General features: G+C 39.8%; 1 pseudogene; it reads right to left on the bottom strand.

The window, feature by feature from the left end:
• Positions 1-841: 841 nt before the first annotated feature.
• LOC148015834 (polyphenol oxidase I, chloroplastic pseudogene) lies at positions 842-2,917 on the bottom strand (annotated as a pseudogene).
• Positions 2,918-11,855: the final 8,938 nt, after the last annotated feature.

Here is an 11,855-nt window from a genome sequence, read left to right as displayed (position 1 = left end):
TAGTATTGTGGTATTGCAATGCTGCATGCATAGAGTTCTTTGAACTATCTAGAAAGAGACAAGCTCTATTAAGTCATTGGTTGATAGGTGGTTGCATCCTGTTATGATATAAGTTCTCATAAAAATGGGTTGCCACATTATCTCAAATTTGATTTTATACTTTACGTGTATCTATTATTGTGAGGCTTCCCTTTTACCCCCATTGCTCAATCGTACTTGTATTGTGTTTAATGCCAACCCCTGGCTGAGCGGTTTTGTGTGTGTGTGTGTGTGTGTGTGTGTCCCCTCGATCTACACACAATATAATGTGCATATGTATATAAAAATATAAATATACTGCTACTATACATATGCGGTATAATATATAGTATTATTTTTATAATTATTATAATATATAGCACAGTATATTTATTATAATAAATATAATGTATAATTTATTATATATATATATATATATATGATTCATATTATCACAATTTACTTTTAGTATATGCACATATATATTATAGTTACTAATATATATATACTTATAGTATAATATGAACGTGTGTTATTATTATTAATGATTAAGAATTAGTATATAGATGCTTATATATAATGACTCATATAAAAATTAAAAATAATAAATAGTATTCTAATAATAACATGAATTAAATATATTATTATATACGTTAATATATGTGTAGACAATAATACACTAGTAATGTATTTTAAACAATTGTTTTTCAAGACTACCACACTCTTCCTGCATAAGTTGCATTACATGTGTAAGCTAAATTTATGTGAGCAATGTTCTTGATTTCATTTTGGATACAATCATGTTGAAAAAACGTTTAGATCTCTTGGTATATTAATAAGCATGTTTATACATGGTGAAAAGTTATGTTTATAAATACATAAATACATGTGTATAACACAAAAGCTTCGTCTCTCATAGTTGATTGCTTTAGGGTCCCTCACGGGTAGTTTGTTTGGGGCCTTTGCCAAGGAAATGTGCCTTAGTATGTGAAGTATGCTAATTGATATTGATATGGGTGATTTGAACCCCTGCGAAGCATCAGAGACCATTGAGCTAAGAGCCTAGTCACTTTATTTATTTAAAGCATGTTATTGAAATTGAGGTGTGCAATGCCATTTATAAGACTTTTTTTTATTGGTAGAGAATCTGAAGGCCTTTGATTGTAGCGTTGAAAGGAGTAGTCAGGCCGGTAGTGGGAAACGACTTCACGACGATGGTGACGACGACGAGGGATTCAGCGTCCTTATCGATGCCGATGCGCTGGAGGCTGTCGCCGATCTCGAAGGGGGCATTCACCACCAGGGTGGGTGCCCTGGGCACTGGCACCACGTTGAAGGCCCCCACGAACTCCGCGCCGCTCACAGCGGTGCTCTGGTTCGCGTCGGGGAGGTTGACGAACACCACGAACTGCGCGAAGCGATCTTGGTTGCACTCCAGGCCCTCCAGCATCAGCACCTCTGTGCCGTTGGTGTCATTCCTAGCGGGCTGCTTCACCAGCGCGCGTAAGCGCTGTCCCAGAGGTATGCTCGGGGTCGACTCATTGGCCGCCCCTACTTCCTTCACTCCTTCGGCCTTGGCTTCCGGGACGGAGCTGCTATCGGTGGCTGGCTGTGGCTCATAATTAAGCCACAGCTTATCACCGTAGCTCACCAAGGGATCGTAGCTGACCCCAAGCTTGCTGTTGTCGAGGGCGTCCCGTACCTTCACCCGCACCAGGTTTGCACTCTCGTCGTAGAAGTGGAACTGAGCGTCGAGGAAGTCAGCGTCCGTGGGGGGTTCTCGGCTGCCCCCGGGTATGTAGGATCGCCACACGTCCCAGATTCGATCCACGTTGCTGTGATGGGCGTAGAAGATGGGGTCGCGGGAGGCCGTGGTGAAGGTGCCCATGTCCTGGAGCAGGGCCTGGTTGGGGTCTCCGGTCCAGAAGTGGATGGCGTTGTGCACGCTGTTCTCGACGCTGCCACCCAACGGCGCATTGAGGACAGTGGAGTTGGAGAGGTCGGTGCCGGTGCTGTATGCGCCCCCCATGAAGAGCTCTGCAGTGGACGCAGTCACCGTGGCCTGGTACATGGCGCTGAGGTTCTCCTCTACGACCACAGAGTTATTGATAGTGCTTGACAGCGGGCTGAGACGCACTAGCTCCGGGGGGAGGTGTGCTTGGTTGCGGTTGGCGTCATAGAGAGAGCTGGAAGTATTGCTGGTGAACATGGAGGGCATGACATTACCGCCTGCACCGGGCGTCTGGTTGTCCCAGTTCCAGAACAGGAGAGCAAAGTCGGGGTCGTCCCCGAGCAGGCTGGCGAGAATACGCTCGTGGAAGTAGAGGTACCAGCGGTGCCAGGGCAAGAAGAGCCACGAGAAGTGGACCTGCATGCTGACGTTGGTGCCGGGCTGCTTGTAGGCGCCGTTGCAGAAGGCGCAGTGGATGTTGGCCTGCACGGCCAGGCTGCGGGGGTCGCTTGAAGGGAGCGCGCGCATGAGCTCGTAGGCTCTGGCGTACTTGGCAATGTAGCTGTCGTTGGCGAGGTGGGCTGGCCTTCTCACACGCAAACAAGGAGAGGCTGGCAACCGGAAATCGCGCACCTGGTAACGGCCCGGAGGCAGTGGCAGGCAGCAGTTGAAGCTGAGGGAGACTGGCGGCCCCACGGCTGATGTGGCCACGGCCAGGTCGCACTGTCGCAGGTCCGGTGCCAGGACGGGCGCCGCCCCAGCCCTGATAGCTAACCAGATCGACATGAGCACCAATACTAGCGGTAGCCAATTTATGCCATGAGCACCAGCTCTGGCAGTAGAGCCAGCTCCGCCCGTCATATCGATCAGCTGTCTTTGTGTTTTGTTGCTTAATATGACAGACACACACTAGGATGGGTGATACAGCTACTGATCCTCAGGAGCACTTGCAGTCGGAGCCGCTTATACGTCGTCTTCTCGGCTCTCCATCTATATAGAATTCGCCCCTCAAACTGAGCCAATTCATTTGCAGCTTTACGTGACGGTATCCCCTCGGATCACGACTTGTACAGTTTTCGACTTTTCGCTTGTCGATAGAACACGCAAAAAATTTTGCCACGCGTGACAAATATGTCATCCAAATCTTAAAATGTTCGTTATTTTAAATCTAATTACACTTCAACGAGAAAAGTTACGGCTTTCGTAACTTGGAAGTTGGTCCTAACAGAAGTATCTAGATTTTGGACTTCGATTATGATAAAGACCAAAACGTCACCTTTCAAAACTGAAGGGTGATAGATGACTTACACCCATGTACACATGCTCAAACCAGCATTCGGGAAAATGTGAGTTTAGAACTTGTTTACCTTGAGAAAAATCCTTCTCAATTCTTTAGAAGAAGGAGATAAATCATCTTCAATTTTTTTAAAATATAGTTATATTTTTTAAATTTATACGTAAAATACCCTTTTAATAGAGAATACTTCCTTCTCAGATGATGGTGAAAAGGATTTACTTCCTCTTTCTCAAAAAAAAAAAGGAACCTTGGCTCGAAGTGCTTTGGTTCAAATCTAGGCCCAACCTTACAAGCATCAACCTAGTTGATAGGACATCGACAAGTGTTGTATGCGATTTTGGGATTGAGTCCAAGATTGGCACCTTTGAGGAAATTTTTTTCACCTATCAATGAGCTTGAGGGGAGAAAATCTTGCAAAAAATAATGATGCATTTTAAGAAATTACAATTTGCCCCACTAGCACCTCTCTTTATCAAGGCTAAATTTGATGCCTATTTTGGCTATTTGGTCCATACAAGTAAATAAATTTTGCATTTGTCAAATGTCATGTCTTATTATATCCGTCATTTTTTCATAATAGTATGTATAAACATACCCACATTTCTAGATAATTTAAGACTTTGTAGTCTAGATAAGTGAAACATACTTCAAAACTATCACGTGCAAATATTGGACATCTTATCAAATTTAGGACTTCATGTGAATGATTAGTGTTTTGATTAGATCATACAAAAGGTATAGTGATGTAGTTATTTGGCATCCTAGATGGCAAATCTATACATAGGTGGTTTAACTAAAGGAAATCTCTTTCCCTCTCCCATATTCATTTTGGCAGCAAATGATGGCCACATGTAAGTGATCAAATGGGCTTGGTTGAATAGTGCACATTATAGAAGAAATCATATCACTTCCATTGTATATCACAATACAAGGTCGAAGCTTTTGTGCATAGATGTGTGTGTTCATGTGTGTGAGGAAGTGAATTTACATGATAGACCATAACAATGCATAGTAAGCAACTTACAATAATGTTGCAAAAGAAGGAAAATTCCTTGTGAATACGAACTACTAAAATGTCATTTGCTCATGATTACTTAAGCATTTTTCAAATAGCCTCTTCATAAATTCTGCGATTTTGTCAATGAGAGATCATACTTTGAGACAAAAGAAGTTGGATGAATGTTGAAGTGGAAGGTTGACATGTCCATCTTGCCTTGATGAAAGCATGAATGCATTATACTTGCACACATTTGATGACAAATCAAATCCCAATTCATAAAAAGAAAAGTAGGAAAATTAGCATAGAAAGATGGGAGTGAAATGTTGACTTGTCCAATTTTTCTTAATGAAGCTTTCAAAGCCTAAGACTATACCCATATGAAAGGTTGACTTGTCCAATTTTTCCTAATGAAAGCTTCAAAGCCAAAGACTATACCCATATCCATCCATCATGGACTTGTAGGTGTCCACATCCTTGAACACTTATTCATATTGCCATGAGCACATTGAGAATAAGTGAAAAGTCAACCATTGAGGCAAGTGTAAGCTTTCCCTTGAGATGGAGTACTAAATTTATAAAAAAAGAGTAGAAATCCCATTCGTATCACAAGGACCACGAAGATGATTGAGAAAAAGTATTTTTTCTTTTCATAAAACAATTGCTTGCAGCCCACCATGTTGTGTAGATATCTTAATGAGACTAGACTTCTCAATGCAATATATATTTCTTATTAAATGACCTAGCTAAGTGTATAACTAATATATATGTGCACTATATGGTAATCCCCTATATCAAGTACATTCAAAACCTATTTATAAATAATCTTATTTGTGAAATTTTCTTGAATAAAATATACCTATTTTCTATTCAATCTATGAATAACCCATGTACACGGTACCCTTCTGTATGTAAAGAGTGTGTAAAAATTGTATATTAAAAATCCCTTCTTTTGAATCCATGTGTGATATACTTACATATTTATGAGTGACATGCCCCCTGCTTACCATAAGATAGTACAAGGGTCTCAATGACAAATTATACATTTTTAATGAACATGTCTAAGGTTTATAACACAAGCCACTTAAATTAAACGTCATTAATATGATGAACCTTAGACATTTAATTTAAGTGGCTTGTAATCCCCAAAATGTCCTTAAGTGGTTGATCAAAACCTCTAGGCTTTACATGTAGCATCATCTAGTCCCCTCTTGAAACATAAAACTTAATTGAATATGTGAGCTAATTTGATGGCACTTCATAAGGGGAATGCTAGACAATCACCATATCATCAATCAAACACCCACCATCGAAGAAGGGTCACTTCCCAACCATCAAATATGAGATTTGATAAAACTATATTTGGTTCATAGGGCATATGATAGTCTTTTGAGCTTCCAAGGCCTCTCATGGACTGAAGGACCAGTATTTTTTTGTAATCCGTTCCCTTGAAATAGTGTTTGTCTTGGGTTCTATCCAACCAAAGTTAGCCACATTCTAACATATCTAATTATCAAGTCTACCTAGCGAGAGTCCAATCATGGGATTAGACTCTGGCTAGGTAGACTCTATCTTGGGTTCTATCCAACCAAAGTTAGCCACATTCTAACATATCTAATTATCAAGTCTACCTAGCCAGAGTCCAATCATAGTGTTTGTCTTGGGTTCTATCCAACCAAAGTTAGAATCTTTCACTTTCTTTGATGCTTTGCTTTAGTTTTCTAAAAATTTTATACGACCGCACTATGAGACCTATAAAAGCAACTTCAATTTGTATATAGTTACACAAGGTTCCTTGATACATTCCCTATAAGCACATGATAACAATTCTAAATACAATAAATATACACATGAATAAACATTTAAGAAAAAACAAAACCTCACTCTTGTAAGAGTGGCTGAAATTGTCATACCCAGGATGGGTCTATTAACCTCGCAAAGGCTAGATGAACACAATTGCTCTCTCTTTCACAGCCACAAGAGTTTTATGAGCTCACAATCTTGCTAATCTCTCCTATGCCTTAAGAACCATCTTACACCATGGGGATTGCTAACCTCAAAGTGCATATAAGGATGCAAAGTCATAGTGGATCAACTACACAAGTCCAAGTGCTAAAATTATTTTAGAAATGATTACTATTTTGGGTTGCATTATTTTAACTTAGACACCATAATCCATAATATGCAAGTATAATGTGTTCGAGTTATTTCAATTGCATTATTTATTTTGTAACATTATGTGAGAGTTAACTCACTCCCATGCAGATTCTAACATCTTTTAGAATTAGATAGGAAGACCTACAAAAAATATGAGGTTGTGGGCATGCAACTTCTATTCATTTTAGTTTAGTTTTGGTCTAATTAATCTAAGATATATGCAAAAGTCAAAGAGGACCACTCAAAGGCCTAAAAAGTGGATAAGATGCACAACCTTTGGAGGAAACCCTAACCCTAATGTATAAGAGCAAAAAAGTGAATTGAAGAGGTCATAATTATGTGTGTAACTTTGAGAGAAATCCTTCTACTTACTTCTCTCTCATTTTCTTGTGAATCTTATAAAGAGTGAGGGAGAGTGAGAGCGTGTGAGAGTGAAGGACTTGGAGAGTGAAGCTCTACTCTATTTTTTTCTTCTATTCTTCCCCTTCTTTCTCCAAAACTTGGAGGGTGGGAGGTAGAGGGTGAGGTTGAGAATGATACTTCTCCTTCTTCTCTATTTTTAATATTTTTGATGGAGCACTCATGGATTAGATCAAATGTGATGGAGTAAGGGAGAGGATTGAGGGGTGCATAAATTATGAGATGGAAAATAAACCTTTCAAGGCATTTGGACCACAACACACATGAAGACAAGAAAATGTGTCTACTTGAATCTCTTTAGTTGTTTGTTTTCTTAGTTGCATTAGGATTGTGAGGAGAGAGCATAATGGCTTGGAGATGTGAATATCAATTGACCACATGGGCTTAAAAGAATAAAAGCATGTTCAATGTCCCATTGTTGAGTGTTTGCACCAAGATTTTTGGTTTTGTTGTAGAGACCTAATATGAAATCAATTGCCAATGGTACTTGCATTCTTACTATGTGGTAGAATAGGGGGCTTTTCTGCTTGAGAGTAAGATGAAATGAGGAACTAATAGTCTATTATTTTTGTGCATTGCATACTTTGAAAAGCATGATGATAGATTAAAAAATTAGATCAATAAAAAATTGAGTAGAGTAGGAGTAACCTTTTCAAAAGAAAAAAATTAAAATCCTTTAAAAAAATCACTAGTCTTATATAACAAAGATTATGGTTGCAAGATTGCTTCAGTGGATTACTTGTGCTTCATGATTGGCTTATTTTGTAAGTGTGATTTTTTGTGTTAAGAAAGGATAGTGAAAACTTTTGAGCCTTTGGAAGCCCCAAACTATCTTATTTTTTCATTTTCTATAGTTGAGTGCAACCACTCAAGTGCAACTAGTCAAATCCAAACAAGTTCTAAAATCAGTACCACTCGAGTGCATCATCACTTCAATGCCCTTATGATAGCCAACCACTCAAGTATATCACCTATTGTGATCATCTCTCGATAACTACATGTGAGTCTAGCGCAATATAGAATTCTACTCAAGCAAATCACAATCATTTGAAAATAGATAGGCCTTATTAATAAAGCACGATGTCTTGATGAAAACGAAACATCCTATCATGCCTCTAAGTTTCAAATGATGATTTTTATAGTATGAAGACTTAAAGCCTTGTAACTATACCTAACTTAATGGTTCTTGACAAGTTGGCTAGCAAGACGATAGCCTGTTATGTGGCCTCAAACTCTCCCCTCATCAAGCCTTCCTATTCATTAGTATGCCCATCATTAGCCCATTGCCACCCTCTCATAAGGATTCATGACCACCATACAGGCTACTACATGTGGCTCAAAACCCATAAAAACATTATCAAATTGCATTCAACTTACCACTCGAAGTGAATGCTATATCAATTTCTCTTGAATTATTGATCACATGCTCTAACATCACTCAACACAAGCTCTAATCAACGTTGTACTACTCCCAAACACCCTCATTGGCATCCCATGTGATTTCAAACTTGACATTGAATTAATAGTTAACTCGGCTTGCCACTCAAGTGCTAGATAGTGAAATCAAGTTGGTTAAGGTCATGTCACATGAGGTGGTAGTGGGGGGAGGAGTGCCCCCCTCCCCCCAACTACCATGTGGTTGCATAGGGGGGAAGTGGGATTTGTGAAAAACAAGCCCCCGCTAATATTAATGCACCTATAGTCAATCACTCACTCAACATGACATAAAAAGGTAACACGATATGTGAGAGCAAGGTATACACTTGTATTGTTCAATGAGAAAAATGGTACAACATATGCACATCCCAAGACTACACCCTTGTGACATCACACATGTAAGGGTTTACCACCACTAGGTATAGGGAATCACACGTAGCTTGGAAACCAAGTAGGACTGAAAGCCACTACTACTCCCTATAGAGGTGTTTCTGTTAGTAATGCCATGGTATAGCTACAAATCCCTTACAATCACCCCCACACAATGGATTGCTATCTTCGATAATCTAAGGGTAGTACTTATTGGCTCATTCTAGGGTCTTAACACAGCTCCTTCTATCAAGCTAATCTGTGTCTATCAGTCTAGAACTTGATACATTAGTGGGGTCTTAACGTAGTCTTTCCTATCAAGTTGGTCAATGTCTGTTGCACTACAACTTTGGAGTCTTAACATAGCTTTTCCTATCAAGTTGGCTAGGGTCTATCCATCTAGACTCAGCTTTTATTTTTTTTCATGCCATTTTACCCTTGACTCAATTACATTTGAGAAGTGGAGGATACCAAATCCCGACAATATCAAAATATAAACCTTTGTAAATCATATGGTAAGCTAAGGGATGACTCAAGGTACATTCAAAGTATTGTTGGGATTCTCCTTGAGCCAAGTAGTGAAGGCCTCGTTGATGCATTCACAACCCTTTGCTTCTGAAATCCAAGTGGCTTCTTTGAGAGGGCGCCCCCTTCAGCTTGGTGAGGTTCTCAAGGTAACCCTTGTGCTCTTGGCACAAAAGGATTGCTTCTACTTTCGAAGGGGCCATTGGAGTGAAACAATGGAATGTGTTGTCCCCATTAGGTATCAGGTTAGAACCTTCATAGAAAGCGTGCATGGAATGCATTGTTGACACAGATGTTTTTTGATGGGTCTAGCTTGTAGTTGACCTCATTCAAGACTTGGGTGATGCAGTAGGGTCCATAGTATCGATGGTTGAACTTGGGGCAATATTCTTTGGTAGGGACATATGCTTGGAGTTGATGAGAACCATGTTGCCTTTGGTGAATAGTACTACCTTTTATTTCTTGTTGGCCTATTCGATCATGGTGATTTTTCTCTTTTCCAAACTCTGCTTGGTTGCTGCATTTCTCTCTCTCTCCATTTCTTCAAGAATTCTTCTACATCCTGCTCTTTGGCTTTGGCAGCTCTTGAGGCTAAGGCTAAGGGTGTTATGACTTCCTTCCCTATGGCTAACTCAAAGGGTGTGTAATATGTTACTGAATGTATTGAGCTATTGTAGTGGAACTTGAGCACATCAAGATACAAAGGCCCAATATTTTTGGTCCACCCAAGCATGGATTTTGAGATAGTCTTCAATGCCCTAGTTCACTCTTTTTTTTGCCCATGTTTTTCGTGGTGGAAGGATGATGAGAATCTAAGTTGTGTTTCCAAACTTTGATATATTGGCTAATGGTAGAACATGTTACTTGAATACATGCGCGAAGAAGAGGCAAGCTACCTCCTTGGTGTTCAATGGTGGCTTAGTAGGTATAAAGTGGGCTTGTTTGGAAAAATAATCCACTACTATAAAGATGATAGTATAGCCATAGGATTCTAGCCGTTCCATAATAAAATTCATGCTAATGACATTCCATGGATGGCTGGGCATTGGCATTGGTTGAAGCAAGCTAGCTAGCTTGGAGTGTGGTTCTTTCACTAGTTGGCAAGTGGGAAAAGTCTTGATATATTCTATGACTTCCTCCTTCATATTTGGCTAAAAGAATTGTTCCCTAAGGGCCTCAAGTGTCTTTCTTTGGCTCTTGTGTCTCCCTAGCTTCCCGTTATGCACTTCATGTAGTATGATTTTCTTCAACTCCACATTATTGGGAATGTACAATCTCTTGCCTATTAAAAAAAGTCCCTCCTCCATGGTATACATGCCATGCGATGTCCTCTCAGCTCACACTTCTTCTATGGTTTTGTCCATTTCTTGGTCATGTTCTAAAGCCTATTTCACTAACTTGAGGACACTGCTATTGTCCATACTCATTGCTTTTAAATCGGCACCAAAACTAATCAGTATATAGACAATATCATGGGTATGTCATGGAATGTGTTACACGAGTTTGATCAAGTATGTGGGAAATACTGGGAGACGGGAGATAGTGATCGGATGTGCTATCCGATGTTCTCTCTGCATCTCCATGGGGCCTTGGTGGCTCCGGAGGTACTTACGTCACAGCAGCTCGGGTCATCTATCCTCGTTGCCCTCCACCTCCTCTCAGGAGGTGGAGTGCAACATCTATCCTCTTGCCCTCCACCTCCTCTTAGGAGACAACATCCATATTGGTCTCACCATGAATCTCCTGCATAAAAAAAAACAAGTATTGACACAATTAAGAAATTGAACTATTAAAAAAATGCTTGAAAAAATGTCTATATGTAATAGAATGGATACCCACAAAGGGCATGCTGCTGGAGGAAACCTCCTATAAAGGGCTCTGTACCCCTTAGAAGTCGCTGTTTGAATCTCCGCTGTTGTCAAGGGACGACAATAATCTTTGGTCTGTTTAAAAATAGATCCAAAGTTAGATTATTTTGGTTATTTTACTTTCTTCTATGCTTCTAATTACATAAACAATAAAAACCTATGGCATATACTTACAAAAGTAGCAACAAAACCATCTCTCCCCATGTGACCTAGGTGAGATGTATGTCCACTTGAGACTCTAGCTGATGCTGCCTCCTATATTAGTTCATTGAAATCAAAGGACAAATTATATTATACAATTTTAACACTATAGGAATTTTGAAGTCAAAATACTTCAATAAAGTGATTTAAAAACATACCTTGTGATGTGGAAATGTCAGTTGTAAATGGTACTCCCAGCGGAAATATATCCATGACTCCTCGAGAAATCTAGTAGGCCTCTTGTTGCTGGGATCATGTGCATATCTCCTGGTTATGTTTAAAAAAAGAGTGTCAATATAATATTTTGATTTTATATTTCTCACACTAGTACGTGTGCTCTATTTGTGAGTCAATGAATAAAAAAGATCAACACCAAGTTTAATCTCTTTTATCTCTATTTATGTAGATTTAGATTCCTCTTGTACACCATCACCTCTGCATTAGAGTTGTGGTGGTTGTGCGGCATTCATAATTCTAGAGAGTGCTCCTTCATGTGAATCAGAGTCTTCATCTTATTATGAGGAGGAGCGAAATCTATGTTGGTGTGATAGATGTCGAGGCTCATATCGAAGGCCGGGACACTAGTGTCATCCCCATGAGTCAAAATATGGTGTT

This window comes from Lygodium microphyllum, chromosome 23, assembly GCF_053477565.2.
Source record: "Lygodium microphyllum isolate KBCC chromosome 23, Lygodium_microphyllum_v1.1.10, whole genome shotgun sequence".
Classification (NCBI taxonomy): Eukaryota; Viridiplantae; Streptophyta; class Polypodiopsida; order Schizaeales; family Lygodiaceae; genus Lygodium; species Lygodium microphyllum.
The sequence above is the reverse complement of the archived record's forward strand: the minus strand, read 5'-3'. Positions and strand labels throughout refer to the sequence as shown.